At 40.7% G+C, this 22,042-nt stretch overlaps 1 non-coding gene across 1 annotated transcript; it reads left to right on the top strand.

Moving 5' to 3' along the window:
- The first annotated feature begins 14,318 nt into the window (after positions 1-14,318).
- Positions 14,319-14,426, top strand: LOC112726055 (small nucleolar RNA R71). Its single transcript, XR_003165125.1, has one exon. It is a non-coding gene; the product is annotated as a small nucleolar RNA R71 (small nucleolar RNA).
- Positions 14,427-22,042: the final 7,616 nt, after the last annotated feature.

Here is a 22,042-nt window from a genome sequence, read left to right as displayed (position 1 = left end):
TTCAATTTAGTATTCCAACTCCTTGTCAGGTTCAACATTCCTTTACTTTATATTTCCCTTTTACTTTCAGATATTTTAATGCTTTCCTTTAATTACTTTTGTTGCCAAATTGGCTTATGAACCATTCATGTTTAGATTTGAGTTTCTATTTAATATAATTTGAGGTATTTCAGAATTATGATTGCTTTCCTTTATTTACATTAATAATTTGCATTTTTTTCCTCCTGGTTTTGGTTGTTTAATTGGCAACTCTTGAGTTATCCAACTCAACGTGATTGATAATTGTTGTTTTGGCTGATTGAATTGAACTTCAATAAACTCCAATCCTCTCTTAGGAATTGACTAGGACCTGAGGATCAAACTAATTAGTCACTTGACCTTCCTTTGCTTTAGTAAAGGTTAACTAAGTGGGATTAAAACTCAATTCTCATCACCATTGATAAGGATAACTAGGATAGGACTTCCAAGTTCTCATACCTTGCCAAGAGTTTATTTTACAGTTATTTATTTATTTTATTTGTCATTTAAATTACTTTTTCCTTACTTTCAAAACCCTAATTTACAAAACTTATAACCAATAATAAGAACATACCTCCCTGCAGTTCCTTGAGAAGACGACCCGAGGTTTAAATACTTCGGTTATCAATTTAAAAAGGGGTTTGTTACTTGTGACAACCAAAACATTTGTAAGAAAGGACTTTTGTTGGTTTAGAAGCTATACTTGCAACGGGAATTTATTCTGAATTTTAGACCACGCAAAAGTTCCTCTCTTCAAAATGGCGCCGTTGCCGGAGAACTGCAATCGTGTGCCTTATTATTGGTTATTGTAAATATTTTTCTTTTATTTGTTTAATTGTTTTTGTTTTCCCCTTTTTACCTCTTTTAGCTACTATGAATTCTCACCCCTCTCGCTTTGAGTTTGGTTCTAATATTGTTGAAGGGAGTGGAAGTTATAGCAGGAACATGCATCAAGATCAGAGAAATCAAAGATGGATGGAGCCAAGAGGATTTGATCAACCCTTTAGGCAACAACACCCTCCAAGATATCATGGACAAAGACCATTATACAATGCAAACCAAGCTAATAGATATGGTGGACAGCCTTGTAACTACCAACAAGCCCCACCCTGTGCCTATAGACTATCCTCTAAGTATAACTTTGAACCACCACACTCACAAGCTCCTTTTCACCATTCACCACCATATGATCCTTATTTACCCCAATTTCAATCCAATTACTCCCAAACACCACCACTTCCCTATGTACCATGTCCAAATCCACCACCTCGAGAATCACAGGCTCGCCTCAAGGAAACAGTAGATCAACTTCATACAACCCTTCATCAGCTGGAGCAAGTAATACATCAATTATCTTCCAGATGTTTGGACACTCAGGGAACTCCAATAGCTTTATGTGGAGAATCTAATGATGAACGTAGCATGAAGGAGACACTAGAAACTCCAAAGGGCAGTAATGAGCACAACTTTGTTCTGGAACAATTGGAGGAAGCTCAAATTATCCAAGAAGAAGAAGTACTGATTGAAGATTTAGGAGATGCTGAACCTCCATGGGAATCTAGAGTTGTGAAGAATTCCGTCAAGGACTTTACAATTGATGCTAAGGAGGATAGTGTACAAACCCCAAAGCAGGTATTTTATGAAGAACTAGACGAAATGACCTAAGAAGCACGTTTCCTTGATGATGATAGTCTCAAGTTAACTTCTCCTAGTAATGAACTTGCATCCGCAAGTGAATTCTCTGAGATTGAAGAACCTTATCCAAGTGAATACGAAGATGATGTCGAGGTAGATTTTTCTCAACCTCCAATTTATGACTTGAGTAATGCGGAAGATGTCGAAGACTTTGATCAAGACGTGGTTGCATTTGAAGAATTTTGCAAGGAAGTGGAGGAATTCGCAGAAGATTACAAGGGAGTAGACCTTACATAACCATTGGAAACACCTATCCCAAGGCCATTACCACCCAATACAAGCTTCAAGTGGGTACAATCCTTAACCTTTAACTTTATTTTTCCACTTGAATATGGTTTGCTTGAAACAGATGGCCAGCTTAGAGCTCTCTGTGGCTTTGAGAGTAAGAGCGAAATGGCTCGTACTCAGAGCTGGTGCACAATGTTCAATAAGGTTCCACGCTTCAATTCGAAGTGCACGGATTGGTATCATGTTCAATCAAATGGATCTCGGAAAACGTTTGGTCATCTTGGTGAGAATCTAATTTCTAAACCACCCGGATGGAAAAATATAGATCAAGACGAAGGTGGATTTAAAAGCAAAGTTTTGGATCCCGGAAAATATCCTAATATTCGTCACCCCAGGAACCTGAGAATCTATTTGAAGTTGCTCAGAAGCTTTACATGCCTAGTTTGGGACCCCGGAGAATGTTGGCATTCCAAACATTGATGGAGATTTCTGGATGAATTTAAGCATAAGCCGCCATAACAGGAAGCTCATCCAATGTCCAACTTAAGGACTTTAACTAAAAGTGCTAGGTGGGAGACAACCCACCATAGTATGGTCGTTCTTTTTCAATTTCTATTTCGTACTATTTGATTTTATGTTATCTTATTTTTATTGAACCTGGATGTTATTCATAGCATTTGCATTAGCATTGCATACTGCATAATTGCATAAAAAAAAGAACAAAAAAAAGAGGAAGGCGTGCGACGCGATCTCATCGCTAAAGCGTTCGCGTCAGTTGCAAAAAACACCCTCCATGCGTCCGCGTCATGTACGCGGCCGCGTGATCTAGAAATCGGTGTAAAAATCCAACGCCCAGAAATCTGGGCTGGAATCGTGCGGCTGTTCTGCATTTAGCACAAAAACGGCCCAGGCGTTTGGGTCCCTGACGCGAACGCGTCACTTGCACATAACCTATCCCACGCGTGGATTGCACAAACACCCCAAAGGAGACAGAGAGTTACGCTGAAACGACGCTGGAATTGTGCGTTTAGCACAATTTCCAGCGACGCGGTCGCATGCCTCACGCGACCGCGTCATGCATCCTTTAACCCATTCCATGCGATCGCGTCACTCACGTGATCGCGTCAACCCCCTCGTCTACCCTAGCCACGCGTTCGCGTGGATTCAAATTTACTAACTCCCTGTGACGCGAAACCCTACCCGTCGCGCCCCCCATTCCCCTTCTTCTTCCTTTCTCCTGTGCAACCCACCCTCCAACCACCACCACTCCTAGCCAACCACCTCCACCCGCCACTCCACCCTCGACCACCCAGCCACGACCGCGACGCCATCCCCCCTTCTTCCTTCCCTCTCTTTCTTCTCTTTCTCTTCTCTTCTTCCCTCCACCACCACTGCCCCCTCCGCGGCCAGCCACCCCCCACCGCGCCCTCACTGCCGCTCCTCCCACCACCAACGCCCACCCCCCTCCCTTCTTTCCCCATTAACCTCCCCTCCCTGTACCCCAGCCCTAACCCAACACCATAAAACCATCCCTGCCGCCACCAAGGTTCGCCGCCGCGCCACCCTACGCTGCCGTGCCCTCTCCCAGCACCACTGCAACCACACCCCCGCCATCTCCCAGTCTCCTAGCTTCGTTCATACGCCTACCAAGTTCCGCCGAATGCCACCTTTCTTTCTTTCAAAAGTTTTTCCATATTTTTCAATTTATGTTTAAATTTAGGATAGTTAGAGATGTATATTGTAGTGGATCCTAGGTGGTTAGGTAGCTAGGATGTGGTTAGTGAATTTAGGCCTGATTTATTGCGCTGTTCTTGCTACTTATTTTCCAATTTTCGCAATTCTACTGTTGCTGTGATGTTAGTACTGTTCATATGATGTTCTTACTGTTCATGCTGCTATTGCGACTACTCTTTCATGTTCATATTATTTATGTCTATTTACAGATTTGTTTTAATTTTTATGAACTCTTCTGCTTGCTGTTTATCACCCGGGAACATCCATTTTTAGCTGGAATGCTGCCCAATTTTCTGTAAATCGTTTTGATTCTCATTCATGTATTGGTTTTGACTTTTTCAATTTTGCATTCCTTAGCTCTTCCCAACCCAATTCATGAATGCACGGGCCAGCATTCTTTTTCCTTTTGTTTTCCCGGTTAATAAATCACATTATTGATGATTAGATTTCAATTTTTCCTATTTTTTATATCTATATGAATCATCAACAACTTGATTTCCTTGCTTGAATATGAGTTGTCTGTTGCTTAAAATTGTGAAATTCTTGTTACTTAGAAACAATCATCATGCTATTTACTCTAATTTTCTTTTTACTAACTCACTGATTTTTTCTTTCTAACCTCTTTTTCAAGTTTTCCCTGCCCATATGCATGCTTTGAATTTCTTCTCTGGTCTTTAGTACTGGCGTGCCACGCTCAGCTCCTGGCGTGCCACGCCAGTGCATTTTTTTGGCATTTGCTTAAAGTGTCACGCCAGTTTCACACGCCCAGCTTCTTGTTTGTCTTCTACCCAATTTTTGATGCTTTTCTCACCTGAAATTCAGCACAACTCATCTCAAAGTGGTGTACCATAATATTCATCAAATAATGCATGAATTGTACTGATCAAATGAGATTCATGCTCTTTTATGGTCTTCTTTATGCAAGATAGAAGGGTAGATGATGCAAGTCATCACAATACCAAACTTAAGTTTTTCTTGTCCCAAGCAAATCAATGTGAGTAAGCCTTTATAGCTTGAGGCCTTGGCTTTGAGTGATTGCAATACAACTAAGAGTAAGACTAAGTGTTCAACTCATGTGTGCATGTTTTAATGTTATGAAAAGCTCTTGGATCCTTGAGGGTTCTTTCAGTTATAGGCTTTCAGGGGTCCTTTCTATTGATTGTCACCTTGAAGTAGTAAGGGTTATTTTGCTTTCTTGACCACGAATCTAAGTGTTTTGTCTCAAGACAACCCTTTAATTAGGCTTTCAATTAGTACTCCCAAACCAGTTGATTTTAGGGTACTAGGTGTTGAGACACCCCTAAGAATTTACTTGCCCAGGTCTCTTCTTGACACATCTTCACCACAAGCATCTACTAAGATCTTTAATTTTTTTTGAGCTTTTTAATGTTTCTTTTTCTATCCCAGTAGTTGATGCTCAGAGCCTTGGGTCTTTATTGCTTAGTACCTCTTAGTTCTATGGATATTCAAGGAACACCCTTTGGTCTTCCCTGCTTATACCTTCTAGGGCTTGTTGCTCTTCCATACCTCATTTTCTTTTTAGTTCATCCAAGGTTCTACACTTAGTTTCTTATTTCTTAGTTTGTTTGATAATCCATCTTGGCCTTGGTTTGTCTCATTGTTTTTGGCACAACTCACAGTGACTCTTATGGAGACAAACTCTACTTTTATTTTTGTTGGAACGAAGACTTGAAATACATGGCATTTTCTTTCTTGAAAAAAAGAACTCATAAAGACTTCAAACAGGAATTAAAAACTATGCATAAAACATAAACTATCCGAGCATGATTATTTATTCAAAAAGTAAATAAAGCAAAAACTTAAACAAGAATTTAGAAATTGGAAAGTGTCATCCATGGGACTCAACAACCTTGAGCAGCTTCATCTTTAGTTCATTGGCCCCTTCCCTTTGTCCTTCTTCTTGGAAGGGGAAGAGCCACCTTCATTTGGTTTGGAGGAACCTTCTTTTGCTTTGGCATCCTTGGGCTTCCAAAATCCTAACCTCCTCATGAAGGATTTCACATTTTCCTTGTGTTGGTATGCTATTTCTTCTTGCCTTGAGCTGAGTTCCTCTAATTTCTGCATATAGGTGGGGTAATTGGGGTTCATGTTAGCTACTGCATTGCATAAGTAGCTCAACTTTGTTTGCACATAGCAATCATATTCCTCTCTGGCTACAGTTCTTGCTTCATAAATGTATCTGAATTCAGCAAAGCTCTCCATTTGATGTAGTTACTGTCTTAGAATCACTCCTAAACTGCCTTGCATTTCTCCCCAATTAGTTTGATCTTGTTGCTCCTTGAGGTCCTCAAAACCCCCTTGGGGTTGTTGAATGTTGTGGTTGACTTGGCTACATTGTTGTTGTTGAGTTTCCTTGAAGTGATTGATATCTTCCCTCAAGTGGTGTAGATCTCCCTTCATTTGGTGTACATCTCCTTGCAGTTGCTCCGAGTTGAATCCCTCTGGAAATTGCTGATATTGATATTGTGGTGGTGGTTGAAGTGTCAGGAATTGAAGTTGCTCTTCTACCTCCTTTTCTTCTTCTTCTTCTTGTTGTTGTTCATGGGCATGAGCTCTTCGTTCTCTGGCCCTGTGAAGTGGGTGAACAGCCACCACCTTGGCCATCTTTTTGGCGGTTATGAACTTGCCTTACTTCACAAGCACTTCATCAATGATCTTTTCAACTCCAGCCTCATCACAAAGCCTTTGTATAATGCTGGGGAAAGCCAACCTTGTGTTGTCACTGGTGCTTTTTAACACTTTGTTGATGTTGTTGGCAATCATCTCCCCCACGTTGATGTTCTCTCCTTTCATGATGTTGTAGATGAGTACAGCTCTCTCCTTGGTCACCTTTAAAGTGTTGGATGTGGGGATTAGGGACCTCCTCACAAATTCTAGCCACCCTCTAGGTTGGGGGCTCAAATCTCTTCTCCTCAATTGATTAGGTACCCCATCCTTGGCATTGATCCAACGCACATGCATCACACAAATCTCATTTAGGATCTCATCAAACCCAGCGTCTTGCTGCTTCATTCTTTCTTCATAGCTCCGAGTGGAGCTTGTCCTCTTCACCATTAGCATCCTTTCTATTCTAGAGGGATTGTAGTCAATGGACTTCTCCCTTACATAGCTAATGTAGCCATGGTGTTGCCCTGGTTGAGGCACTGTGTTGGCATAGAATTCCCTCACCAAGCTCTCTACCACTTTCCTTGGTGGGTTGCATAGAAGTGACCAACCTCTATTGTTGATCTCAATGTTGATTTCAATGTGCTCGTTCCTCCCTAATTGGAACCCATCTTCTGGAATGATCTCCCTCTCACTCACCGAACCATAGAATTAGTTTTGGTTGAATGTGGAGAGGAACTTGTAGTCATTGAAGGAACTTGAGGATCCAGAGGTTGGTTTATTGACATTTCTTTTCTTTGAGGCTGAGCTTTTTGGTGGTGCCATGAGTTTGAGAGAGTGTGTTTGAAATTGAAATGGAGTTGCAAGAAAGAACAAGCAAAACGAGGTTTTGCTCCAACACCAAACTTAGGACTTGATTGTCCCAATCAAGAGAAAAAGAAAGAAAGTAGGGAAGGAGATGGTAAAGGATGAAAAGAGAAAGGAAGGGGTTGTATGCTCGTCGTGTGTGATTGGGGTTGTTGAAGTGGGATAGGAGATGGTGAGGTGAGGCTTTTATAATGGGTGAATGTTGTGGTGGGAAGGGTGGGAAATAAAAAAAGTAAATGTTTTCCCACTTGTGGAGTGGCGCCTAGTGTGGGAAGAGGCGCCAACTCTTTTCTCACTGTGTCTTCTGCGTGTGTTGAGTTCCAAAGTGTAAGTACACTTTGACTTCCTTGCTTTATGAGTTGTTTACCATGTGGGCCCCATCTTCTCTCCTGAAATGAAACTAAACCCATTAGTAATGACAAAAGAAACATTTCACATTCCTTCTCATCAAAAGTGAATTGGATTGCAACTAATGGGTGTCTGGTGCACGAAATTGTGATCTCAAGCAACGGTGCCAAAAACTATGTACGCACGTCTTAATAAATTGTTTTTCATTCACAACTTCGATACAACTAACCAGCAAGTGCACTGGGTCGTCCAAGTAATAAACCTTACGTGAGTAAGGGTCGATCGCACGGAGATTGTTGGCATGAAGCAAGCTATGGTCACCTTGTAAATCTCAGTCAGGCGGATATAAAATGGTTATGGAGTTTTCGAACATAAATAATAAATAGATAGAAAATAAGGATAGAAATACTTATGTAATTCATTGGTTAGAATTTCAGATAAGCGTATAGAGATGCATTCGTTCCTCTGAACCTCTGCTTTCCTGCTATCTTCATCCAATCAATCTTACTCCTTTCCATGGCTGGCTTTATGTAAGGACATCACCACTGTCAATGGCTACTTTTGATCCTCTCTGGAAAATGGTTCGATGCGCCGTCACTGCATGGCTAATCGTCTGGAGGCATCACCCTTGTCAATGGCTGCATCCTATCCTCTTGTGAAAATGGTCCAAATGCTCTGTCACAGCACGGCTAATCATCTGAGGTTCTCGATCATACTGGAATAGGATTCACCCTCCTTTTACGTCTGTCACTACGCCCAGCAATCACGAGTTTGAAGTTCGTCACAGCATTCAATCCCAGAGTCCTACTCGGAATACCATAGACAAGGTTTAGACTTTCCGGACTCTCATGAATGCCACCATCAATCTAGCTTATGCCACGAAGATTCTGATTAAGAGATCTAAGAGATGCTCATTCAATCTAAGGTAGAACGGAAGTGGTTGTCAGGCACGCGTTCATAGGGAATGATGAAGATTGTCACGTTCATCACATTCAGGTTGAAGTGCGAATGAATATCTTAGAAGCGGAATAAGTTGAATTGAATAGAAAACAGTAGTACTTTGTATAAATCTTCGAGGAACAGCAGAGCTCCACACCTTAATCTATGGAGTATAGAAACTCTACCGTATGAAAATACATAAGTGAAAGGTTCAGGCATGGCCGAGAGGCCAGCCCCCAAAACGTGATAACAGGATCAAAAATACAATCCAGGATGTCTAATACAATAGTAAAAAGTCCTATTTATACTAAACTAGTTACTAGGGTTTACAGAAGTAAGTAATTGATGTATAAATCCACTTCCGGGGCCCACTTGGTGTGTGCTTGGGCTGAGCTTGAATGTTACACATGCAGAGGCTCTTTCTGGAGTTGAACGCCAGGTTGTAACGTATTTCTGGCGTTCAACTCTGGTTTGTGATGTGTTTCTGGCGTTTAACTCCAGACAGCAGCGTAGAACTGGCGTTCAACGCCCTTTTACGTCGTCTAAACTCGGCCAAAGTATGGACTATTATCTATTTCTGGAAAGCCATGGATGTCTACTTTCCAACGCAATTGGAAGCGCGCCATTTTGAGTTTTGTAGCTCCAGAAAATCCACTTTGAGTGCAGGGAGGTCAGAATCCAACAGCATCAGCAGTCCTTCTTCAACCTCTGAATCTGATTTTTGCTCAAGTCCCTCAATTTCAGCCAGAAAATACCTGAAATCATAGAAAAACACACAAACTCATAGTAAAGTCCAGAAATGTGAATTTAACATAAAAACTAACGAAAACATCCCTAAAAGTAACTAGATTCTACTAAAAACATACTAAAAACAGTGCCAAAGAGCGTATAAATTATCTGCTCATCACAACACCAAACTTAAATTGTTGCTTGTCCCCAAGCAACTGAAATCAAATAGGATAAAAAGAAGAGAATATACTATAAATTCCCAGCTATCAATGAAACATAGCTCCAATTAAATGAGCGGGACTTGTAGCTTTTTGCCTCTTGAATAGTTTTGGCATCTCACTTTATCCATTGAAGTTCAGAATGATTGGCATCTATAGGAACTCAGAGTTCAGATAGTGTTATTGATTCTCCTAGTTCAGTATGATGATTCTTGAACACAGCTATTTTATGAGTCTTGGCCGTGGCCCTAAGCACTTTGTTTTCCAGTATTACCGCCGGATACATAAATGCCACAGACACATAATTGGGTGAACCTTTTCAGATTGTGACTTAGCTTTGCTAAAGTCCCCAATTAGAGGTGTCCAGGGTTCTTAAGAACACTCTTCTTTTGCTTTGGACCTTGAATTTAACCGCTCAGTCTCAAGTTTTCACTTGACACCTTCACGCCACAAGCACATGGTTAGGGACAGCTTGGTTTAGCCACTTAGGCCAGGATTTTATTTCTTTAGGCCCTCCTATCCACTGATGCTCAAAGCCTTGGGATCCTTTTTATTTACCCTTGCCTTTTGGTTTTAAGGGTTATTGGCTTTTTGCTCTTGCCTCTTGGTTTTAAGAGCTTTTGGCTTTTTTTGCTTGCTTTTTCTTTTTATTATTTTTTTTTCGCCTATATTTTTTTCTTTTTTTTCTGCAAGCTTTGTTCTTTGCTGCTTTTTCTTGCTTCAAGAATCATTTTTATGATTTTTTAGATTATCAAATAACATGTCTCCTTGTCATCATTCTTTAAAGAGCCAACATATTTAACATTCTTAAACAACAACTTCAAAAGACATATGCACTGTTCAAGCATTCATTCAGAAAACAAGAAACATTGTCACCACATCAATATAATTAAACTAAGTTCAAGGATAAATTCGAAACTCATGTACTTCTTGTTCTTTTGAATTAAAACAGTTTTCATTTAAGAGAGGTGATGGATTCATAGGACATTCATAACTTTAAGACAAAGTTACTAAATACTAATGATCATATAATGAAGACACAAACATGGATAAGCACTTAACATAGAGAAAACGAAAAACAAAGAATGTAAGAACAAGGAATGAGTCCACCTTAGTGATGGTGGCGTTTCCTTCTTGAGGAACCAATGATGTCCTTGAGCTCTTCTATGTCTCTTCCTTGTCTTTGTTGCTCCTCCCTCATTGCTTTTTGATCTTCTCTTATTTCATGAAGGATGATGGAGTGCTCTTGATGTTCCACCCTTAATTGTCCCATGTTGGAACTTAATTCTCCTAGGGAGGTGTTGATTTTCTCCCAATAGTTTTGTGGAGGAAAATGCATTTGAGCCATCTCCGGGATATCATGGTGATAAGCTTCATGCGTCTCTTGAGATCCATGAATGGGTTCTCTTGCTTGCTCCATCCTTTTCTTAGTGATGGGCTTCTCTTCCTCAATGGGATTGTCTCCTTCTATGAAAGCTCCAGCTGAGTAACATAGATGGCAAATAAGATGAGGAAAAGCTAGCCTTGCCCCAGGAGAGGGCTTTTCGGCTATTTTGTAGAATTTAAGGGAGATGACTTCATGAACTTCTACTTCCTCTCCAATCATGATGCTATGAATCATGATGGCCCAATCCACAGTAACTTCAGATCGGTTGCTAGTGGGGATGATGGAGCGTTGGATGAACTCCAAGCATCCTCTAGCCACGGGCTTGAGGTCCAGTCTTCTTAATTGAACCGGCTTGCCTTTGGAGTCAATCTTCCATTGAGCTCCTTCCACACGTATGTCCATGAGGACTTGGTCCAACCTTTGATTAAAGTTGACCCTTCTAGTGTAGGGCCGTGCATCTCCTTGCATCATAGGCAAGTTAAACGCCAACCTCACATTTTCCGGACTAAAATCTAAGTATTTCCCCCGAACCATTGTAATATAATTCTTTGGGTTTGGGTTCTTACTTTGATCATGGTTCCTAGTGATCCATGCATTGGCATAGAACTCTTGAACCATTAGGATGCCGACTTGTTGGATGGGGTTTGTTAGAACTTCCCATCCTCTTCTTTGGATTTCATGTCGGATCTCCGGATACTCATTCTTCTTGAGCTTGAAAGGGACCTCGGGGATCACCTTCTTCTTGGCCACAACATCATAGAAGTGGTCTTGATGAGCTTTGGAGATGAATCTTTCCATCTCCCAAAACTCGGAGGTGGAAGTTTTTGTCTTCCCTTTCCCATTTCTAGAGGATTCTCCGGTCTTAGGTGCCATCAATGGTAATGGAAAAACAAAAAGCTTATGCTTTTACCACACCAAACTTAGAATATTGCTCGCCCTCGAGCAAGAGAAGAAAGAATAGATGAAGAAGAAGAAGAAATGGAGGAGAGGGAGAGAGATGTTTTTCGGCCAAGAAGGGGAAGAGAGGGTTGTGTTGGGTGAAAATGAGGAGGAATGGAGGCTATATATAGGGAAGGGAGGGGGGTAAGGTTTCGGCCATATAGGGTGGGTTTTGGGTGGGAAAGTGATTTTGAATTTTGAAGGTAGGTGGAGTTTATGAGGTAGGATTATGGGGAAGAGTGGATGGATGTAAGTGGTGAAGTGGTGATAGGGAAGAGAGATTGAGGTGATTGGTGAAGAGTTTTGGGGAAGAGTGTTTATGGGATTGTGTGAAAGAGGGGTGAGAAGAAGTGAGTGGAGGTAGGTGGGGATCCTGTGGGGTCCATAGATCTTGAGGTGATCCTGTGGGGTCCACAGATCCTGAGGTGTTCAAGGATTTACAACCTTGCACCAAATGAGGCATGCAAAATGCCCTTGCACACAACTCTGGGCGTCCAACGCCAAATTGGTGCTTGTTCTGGGCGTTGAACGCCCATTTGTTGCCCATTTCTGGCGTTGAACGCCAGAACCATGCTTGTTCTGGGCGTTCAGCGCTAGCTCTTCTCCAGGGTGCAATGTTGGCATTCAAACGCCCAGATGCTGCCCATTTTGGGCGTTCAGCGCCAGAATCATGCTCTGTTCTGTCGTTGAACGCCAGCCAGATGCTTCTTACTGGCGTTTAAACGCTAGTAAGGTCTTCCTCCAGGGTGTAATTTTTCTTCTGCTGTTTTTGATTCTGTTCCCAATTTTTTTTTATTTATTTTGTGACTCCACATGATCATGTACCTATAAAGACATATAACTAATAAAAATATAATTAAATAAAAATTGGGTTGCCTCCCAACAAGCGCTTCTTTAATGTCAATAGCTTGACAATGGGCTCTCATGGAGCCTCACAGATGTTCAGAGCATTGTTGAGACTTCCTAACACCAAACATAGAGTTTGGTTGTGGCCTCCCAACACCAAACTTAGAGTTTGACTGTGGGGGCTCTGGTTGACTCTGCAGTGAGAGAAGCTTTTTATGCTTCCTCTCCATGTTTATAGAAGGATGACCTCGAGTTTTAAACACAAGGGAGTCCTCATTCAATTGAAGGACTAGTTCACCTCTGTCAACATCAATCACAGCTCTTGCTGTGGCTAGGAAGGGTCTTCCAAGGATGATGGATTCATCATCATTATTCCCAGTATCCAGGACTATGAAATCCGCAGGGATGTAAAGGCCTTCAACCTTTACTAACACATCCTCTACTTGTCCATAAGCCTGTTTTCTTGAATTGTCTGCCATCTCTAATGAGATTTTAGCAGCTTGCACCCCATAGATTCCCAGTTTCTCTATTACCGAGAGGGGCATGAGGTTTATCCCTGACCCAAAGTCACACAGAGCCTTTTCAAAGATCATGGTGCCTATGGTACAAGGTATTAGGAACTTCCCAGGATCCTGTTTCTTCTGAGGCAATGTCAGTTGATCCAGATCACTTAGTTCATTAGTGAACAAGGGAGGTTCATCTTCCCAAGTCTCAACACCAAATAATTTGGCATTCAGCTTCATGATTGCACCGAGGTACTTGGTAACTTGCTCTTCAGTAACATCCTCATTCTCTTCAGAAGAGGAATACTCATCAGAGCTTATGAATGGCATAAGGAGGTTCAATGGAATCTCTATGGTCTCTAGATGAGTCTCAGATTCCTTTGGTTCCTCAGAGGGAAGCTCCTTATTGATCACTGGAGGTCCCAGGAGGTCTTCCTCCTTGGTCTTCACGTCTTCTCCCTCCCTTACAGGTTCGGCCATGGTAATTAATTCAATGGCCTTGCACTCTCCTTTTGGATTTTCTTCTGTATTGCTTGGGAGAGTACTAGGACGGATTTCAGTGATCCTTTTACTCAGCTGGCCCACTTGTGCCTCCAAATTTCTAATGGATGACCTTGTTTCATTCATGAAACTCACAGTGGCCTTAGATAGATCAAAGACTAAGTTTGCTAAATTAGAGGTATTTTTTTCAGAGTTCTCTGTCTGTTGCTGAGTGGATGATGGAAAAAGTTTACTATTGTTAAACCTATTTCTTCCCCCATTATTAAAGCCTTGTTGAGGCTTTTGTTGATCCTTCCATGAGAGATTTGGGTGATTTCTCCATGAGGGGTTATAGGTGTTTCCATAAGGTTCACCCATGTAATTTACCTCTGCTATTGCAGGGCTTTCAGGATCATAAGCTTCTTCTTCAGAAGTTACCTCTTGAGTACTGTTGGATGCAGCTTGCATTCCATTCAGACTCTGAGAAATCATGTTGACTTGCTGAGTCAATATTTTATTCTGAGCCAATATAGCATTCAGAGTATCAATTTCAAGAACTCCCTTCTTCTGAGGCGTCCCATTACTCACAGGATTTCTCTCAGAAGTGTACATGAACTGGTTATTAGCAACCATGTCAATGAGTTCTTGAGATTCTGCAGGCATTTTCTTTAGGTGAATGGATCCATCTGCAGAAGTATCCAATGACATCTTAGCTAATTCAGACAGACCATCATAGAATATATCCAGGATGGTCCATTCTGAAAGCATGTCAGAAGGACACTTTTTGGTCAGTTCTTTGTATCTCTCCCAAGCTTCATAGAGGGATTCACCTTCTTTCTGTCTGAAGGTCTGAACATCCACTCTAAGCTTACTCAGCTTTTGAGGAGGAAAGAACTTGGCTAAGAAAGCCTTGACCAGCTTATCCCAATAGTTCAGGCTATCCTTAGGTTGAGAGTCCAACCATATTCTAGCTCTGTCTCTCACAGCAAAAGGGAAAAGCATGAGCCTGTAGACTTCAGGATCTACTCCATTAGTCTTAACAGTATCACATATCTGCAAGAATTCAGTTAAGAACTGAAAAGGATCTTCAGATGGAAGTCCATGAAACTTTCAGTTCTGCTGCATCAGAGAAACTAATTGAGGTTTCAGCTCAAAATTGTTTGCTCCAATGGCAGGAATGGAGATGCTTCTTCCATGTAAATTGGAATTAGGTGCAGTAAAGTCACCAAGCATTCTCCTTGCATTATTATTATTTTCGGCTGCCATCTCCTCTTCTTGTTCAAAAATTTCTGAAAGGTTGTCTCTGGACTGTTGTATTTTAGCTTCTCTTAGTTTCCTTTTCAGAGTCCTTTCAGGTTCTGGATCTGCTTCAACAAGAATATTCTTGTCTTTGCTCCTGCTCATATGAAAAAGTGGGACAGAAAAATAATAATAATAATAGGGATCCTTTTTACCACAGTATAGAGGTCCCTGTGTGAATAGAAGAAAAGAAGAAGAAAAAATCTGAACTCAGAGAGAGAGAGGGGGTTCAGATTTTTGGTGAGTGAGGAAGAGATATTAGTAAATAAATAAACAAATAGAAGAAGATGAGAGGGGGACGTGAATTTTCGAAAATAATTTTTGAAAAAGAGTTAGTGGTTTTCGAAAATAGTTTTTTTGAAAAAGGTTAGTAATTTTTTTTGAAATTTTAAAATCAAAAGTTAAAATAATTAGTTAATTAAAAAGAAATTTTGAAAAAGAGGGAAGATATTTTCGAAAATTAGAGAGAGAGGGAGTTAGTTAGGTAGTTTTGAAAAAGATAAGAAACAAACAAAAAGTTAGTTAGTTAGTTGAAACAAATTTTGAAAATCAATTTTGAAGAGATAAGAGGATAAGAAGTTAGAAAGGATATTTTAAAATCAAATTTTGAAAAAGATAAGATAAAGAGATATTTTTGAGAAGATATGATTGAAATTAGTTTTGAAAAAGAAATCACAATTAATGACTTGATTCAACAAGAAATCACAAGATATGATTCTAGAACTCAAAGTTTGAATCTTTCTTAACAAGTAAGTAACAAACTTGAAATTTTTGAATCAAAACATTAATTGATGATGTTATTTTCGAAAATTAGGAGATAAAGATAAGAAAAAGACTTTTGAAAAATATTTTTAAAATTTTCGAAAATAAATAAGAAAAATGAAAAAGATTTTATTTTTGAAAAAGATTTTGAAAAAGATAAGATTTTTAAATTGAAAATTTGATTTGACTCATAAAAACAACTAGATTTTAAAATTTTTTTAAAAAGTCAAATCTAATTTTCGAAATTTTAAGAGAGAAAAAGGGAAAGATATTTTTTTGATTTTTGAATTTTTTATGATGAGAGAGAAAAACATGAAAAATGATGCAATGCATGAAAATTTTGGATCAAAGTATGTGATGAATGCAAGAACACTATGAATGTCAAGATGAACACGAAGAACACTTTGAATGTCAAGATGAACATCAAGAACTTATTTTTGAAAAATTCTTAATGCAAAGAAAACATGCAAGACACCAAACTTAGAAATCTTTCATGTTTAGACTCTATGGATGCAAGAATGCATATGAAAAACAAGAAAAGACATAAAATAAGAAAACATCAAGATCAAACAAGAAGACTTACCAAGAACAACTTGAAGATCATGAAGAACACTATGAATGCATGATTTTTCGAAAAAATGCAAGATGAATATGCAATTGACACCAAACTTTCAACTTGACTCAAGACTCAAACAAGAAACATGAAATATTTTTTATTTTTATGATTTTCTAAATTTTTTTGGTTTTTTTTGAAATTTATATGAAAAAGAAAAAATAAGGATTCTAAAATTTTTAATATGAATTCCAGGAATCTTGTACTCTTAGTCTAAAGCTCCAATCTGAGGGTTAGACATGGCTTAACAGCCAGTCAAGCTTTAGCATGTAAATTACATCCATTGAGGTGATTAGTTGAAGCCCCAGTCCAAAAGAATTTAGACATGGCTTTACAGCCAGCCAGGATTCAACAAATCATTATGAAACATTGGAATTCATTCTTAAAAATTCTGAAGAAAAATATATTTTTTTTAAAACATTATTTTTTTCGAAAATAAGGGAAAAAATTTTTTTTTGAAAGATTTTTGAAAAATTTTTGAAAACAAAACATAAAGAAAATTACCTAATCTGAGCAACAAGATGAACCGTCAGTTGTCCAAACTCGAACAATCCCTGGCAACGGCGCCAAAAACTTGGTGCACGAAATTGTGATCTCAGGCAACGGCGCCAAAAACTATGTACGCACGTCTTAATAAATTGTTTTTCATTCACAACTTCGATACAACTAACGAGCAAGTGCACTGGGTCATCCAAGTAATAAACCTTACGTGAGTAAGGGTCGATCCCACGGAGATTGTTGGCATGAAGCAAGCTATGGTCACCTTGTAAATCTCAGTCAGGCGGATATAAAATGGTTATGGAGTTTTCGAACATAAATAATAAATAGATAGAAAATAAGGATAGAAATACTTATGTAATTCATTGGTTAGAATTTCAGATAAGCGTATAGAGATGCATTCGTTCCTCTGAACCTCTGCTTTCCTGCTATCTTCATCCAATCAATCTTACTCCTTCCCATGGTTGGCTTTATGTAAGGACATCACCATTGTCAATGGCTACTTTTGATCCTCTCTGGAAAATGGTCCGATGCCCTGTCACTGCATGGCTAATCGTCTGGAGGCATCACCCTTGTCAATGGCTGCATCCTATCCTCTTGTGAAAATGGTCCAAATGCTCGGTCACAGCACGGCTAATCTGTTTGAAGCTGCTCAGAAGCTTTACAAGCCTAGTTTGGGACCCCGTAGGATGTTGCCATTCCAAACATTGGTGGAGACTTCTGGATGAATTTAAGCATAAGCCGCCATAACAAGAAGCTCATCCAATGTCCAACTTAAGGACTTTAACTAAAATTGCTAGGTGGGAGACAACCCACCATGGTATGGTCGTTCTTTTTCAATTTTTATTTCGTACTATTTGATTTTATGTTATCTTATTTTTATTGAACCTGGATATTATTCATAGCATTTGCATTAGCATTGCATACTGCATAATTGCATAAAAAAAGAACAAAAAAAGAGGAAGGCATGCGACGCGATCGCATCGCTAAAGCGTTCGCGTCAGTTGCGAAAAACATGCCCCACGCGTCCGCGTCATTCACGCGGCCGCGTGATCTGGAAATCGGCGTAAAAATCCAACGCCCAGAAATCTGGGCTGGAATCGTGCGGCTGTTGTGCGTTTAGCACAAAAATGGCCCACGCGTTCACGTCCTTGATGCGAATGCGTCACTTGCACAAAACCTATCGCACGCGAAAGCGTGAGCGACGCGTTCGCGTCGCGTGGATTGCACAAACACCCCAAAGGAGACAGAAAGTTACGCTGAAACGACGCTGGAATTGTGCGTTTAGCACAATTTCCAACGACGCGGTTGCATGCCTCACGCGACCGTGTCATGCATCTTTTTACCCATTCTATGCGATCGCGTCACTAACGTGATCGCGTCAACCCCCCCGTCCACCCTAGCCACGCGATCGAATGCCCCACGCGTTCGCGTGGATTCAAATTTACTAACTCCCAGTGACGCAAAACCCTACCCGTCGCGCCCCCATTCCCTTTCTTCTTCCTTTCTCCTCTGCAACCCACCCTCCAACCACCACCACTCCCAGCCAACCACCTCCACCCGCCACTCCACCCTAGACCACCCAGCCACGACCGCGACGCCATCCCCCCTTCTTCCTTCCCTCTCTTTCTTCTCTTTATCTTCTCTTCTTCCCTCCACCACCACTGCCCCCTCGGCGGCCAGCCGTCCCCCACCGCGCCCTCACCGCCGCTCCTCCTACCACCAACGCCCACCCGCCTCCCTTCCTTCCCCATTAACCTCCCCTCCATGTACCCCAGCCCTAACCCAACACCACAAAACCATCCCTGCCGCCACCAAGGTTCGCCGCCGCGCCACCCTACGCCACCGTGCCCTCTCCCAGCACCACTGCAACCACACCCCCGCCATCTCCCAGTCTCCTAGCTTCGTTCATATGCCTACCAAGTTCCGCCGAACGCCACCTTTCTTTCTTTCAAAATTGTTTGCATATTTTTCAATTTATGTTTAAATTTAGGATAGTTACAGATGTATGTTGTAGTGGATCCTAGGTGGTTAGGTAGCTAGGATGTGGTTAGTGAATTTAGGCCTAATTCATTGCGCTGTTCTTGCTACTTGTTTTCCAATTTTTGTAATTCTGCTGTTGCTGTGATATTAGTACTGTTCATGTGATGTTCTTACTGTTCATGCTGCTATTGCGACTGCTCTTTCATGTTCATATTATTTATGTCTATTTACAGATTTGTTTTAATTTTTATGAACTCTTCTGCTTGCTGTTTATCACCCGGGAACATCCATTTTTAGCCGAAATGTTGCCCAATTGTCTGTAAATCATTTTGATTCTCATTCATGTATTAGTTTTGGCTTTTTCAGTTTTGCATTCCTTAGCTCTTCCCAACCCAATTCAAGAATGCACGGGCCAGCATTCTTATTCCTTTTGTTTTCTCGGTTAATAAATCGCATTATTGATGATTAGATTTCAATTTTTGCTATTTTTTATATCTATAGAATCATTAACAACCTGATTTCCTTGCTTGAATATGAAAATTATGAAATTCTTGTTACTTAGAAACAATCATCATGCTATTTACTCTGATTTTCTTTTTACTAACTCACTGATTTTCGCTTTCTAACCTCTTTTTCAAGTTTTACCACTTTTAACTTTCTAACTTTCCCCTCTGCTTTTTGACTAACTCTTTCAATTTTTAACTCATGGCATGATTATTGTTGCTCCTAAATAAAAAGTATTCCACTCACAAATTATTTTGGATTGTGATTTCTCATCTCAGATTTTTACCTCCGAAGCAATCCAAAATATACATTTCTTCAACTCATTTCATAATTCTACTGCTCCTTTGCCACTTTGTGCTTATCTTGTTATTTGCCTACTTGTTTTCCTGCTGCTATTATATCCTAGAATTCTATTTTTCAGGATGTCTGACCCTCAAAGAAAGGGAAAAGGAAAGGCAACAACTGGCAAACGGAAAAGAGGTGAATCCTCTATGTCTCTCCTGGAGCTTATGCATGATGACTCCTAGCGGGAAAATCACTTTACCCCACCGGAGAAGGCTGACCAGCTCCTCCCTGCCAATGATCCAATTAAGTTTGAAAACTGATACTGTGAGCTGAAGTATCCAGTGTTTGCTATCTCCAGAAATCTGTACCTAGAGAGGACTTTGAAAATTCTAGAAGAACTACAGCAGTACACCTCCGATCAGATCAAACAAAGAGGATGGTCCTTCTTGGAGAGAAATTTGACTAAGGTCAATGCTTCCTGGGTAAGAGAGTTTTACTGCAATTATTTCAAGACTTCCCTGGAAGCAGTGTACCTCAGAGGGAAACAGATACTGGTCACTGAAGGGGCCATTGAGGATATTCTGCGCCTTCAGCCTAAGTCAGATTAGCCTGACGGTTACCAAAAGGCTGAAGAGGACATGCGCTTTCTGAGATTTGACTGGGATGCTGTCAAGGAAAGGATAGCCCTTGACCCTACTGTCCCATGGGTCATGGGTAAGAACACTACCATGCCTAAAGGAATCAAGCGGATATACTTGAATGATGAGGCTCGGCTCTGGCACCAGATCCTGAGTAACTTTATCATGCCGAGCACTCATGAGACGGAGCTGCCTGCTCCTATGATCACCCTCCTATAGTGTGTGATGGAGGGTAAGGACCTGTACCTACCACGATTCATCCGGCACTATATGGCCAGGGTCCATGTCAGAGGCACCCTCCCCTTCCCTTATCTGGTCACCCAGCTAGGCCATCGAGCTGACGTGCCTTGGGAGGATGCTGATGAGAAGCCACCTGCTGCGGACTGCAAGAAGATCATCCCTCACAGTAGGAACTTTCTGGCTTTAGGCTACAGACCTCCATTCCTTACTGCTTCTGCTGAGACAGCCACCCCTTCAGCTGCCCCCTCTTCTTCCGCTGCTGCACCTGCCCCACCCACTGCACCTCCAGCTGCTCCTGAGCCTATTTACCATTTGGTGCATCAACTCTTCGCCTGCTTGGACCGTATGGAGCGTCGCAACAAGCGACACTATGAGCAGGTTAAGTTGATGATCCGTTCCGGCGGCGACATCCCCTCCGAGCCTGACACCCCTTCTGATACATCTGAGGTGGAGAAGGACGATCACGAGGAGGAGACACCCACCCAGGCTGCACAAATAGGACCGGAGCAGGCTGCGCCACAGCAGGAGGATCCACAGCAGATTCAGGCCGCAGATGTAGAGATTCCTATCCAGTCAGAGCCTCCACTACAGCAGACAGATCCTTCTACCCTCATCCAGTCTGCAGATCCTCAGGCCACCACTGAGACTCCAGCAGCCCATCCTTCCAGTGATGACACTCCTTCACACCCGACTTGAGTGAGCATTGAGGACGATGCTTTATTTTAAGTGTGGGGAGGTCGCCATCTCTGGCGCATTTTTTAGTGAACCACTACCGATTCTTTTATTTGATTTTGGTTATTTTTCTGAATTTTTATCTTTATTTTTATTTTTATCTTTCAGTATTTATACATTGTTCTTTTGCTGTATTTTTACTTTATTTCCGCATTTTGCACTTTAGTTCATATTTTAGCCATTTAGTTTAGTTTGCAATTCTAAACTTAGAATATGTGGATTAATTAGTATAGTTTACCCTTTTAGCATATGATGGTTTGATTTAAATTGAAAATAAAAAGGAAGTAAACTAGAGACTTTAACATAATCAAAAACAATCCACACACCTTGTACATAGAACATAACATGCTAGTTAGTTAACAACATATCATCAAGGAGAAACACTAAAACTTTAAAGCCACCCAAGAAATTTTACATTGAGAATAATGGGAACTCTTAATTTCTACTTGCATGACATGTATAACTGATATACGATTTTTGAGCTAGAGAACACACAGCCTGTGAGTTTTAAGCTTAATTGTATGGTTGCATTCAAACCATAATATTTCTTCCTGTGTGTTTCGCCCTTCTTTTTATTCTGATGTTCTTTGCTTTATTTTAATCTATATGTCCAATTATAGAATATAGACACATACTAAGAAATGATTGAGGCTATTACTTGAAATATTTCCTCACTTATCCCAAATTAGCCTACCTTTTACATCACCCTTGCTAGCCCCCTTGAGCTTTTTAATCCCCTCTTGTTTTATGAACCACATTACTAGCCTTAAGCAGAAAAACAAAATAAAAAATCCCAAGTTGAATCCTTGGTTAGCTTAAGATAGAAATTGTGTGTTGTTTAAGTGTGGGGAACTTTATGAGAACATGGATGATAGAAACAAAGGTGGAAAAGTAAAAAAGAATAAAGATGTTTCAAATTAAAAATTTGGGAA

Source organism: Arachis hypogaea, chromosome 11 (genome assembly GCF_003086295.3).
Source record: "Arachis hypogaea cultivar Tifrunner chromosome 11, arahy.Tifrunner.gnm2.J5K5, whole genome shotgun sequence".
Taxonomy (NCBI): Eukaryota; Viridiplantae; Streptophyta; class Magnoliopsida; order Fabales; family Fabaceae; genus Arachis; species Arachis hypogaea.
The sequence above is the reverse complement of the archived record's forward strand: the minus strand, read 5'-3'. Positions and strand labels throughout refer to the sequence as shown.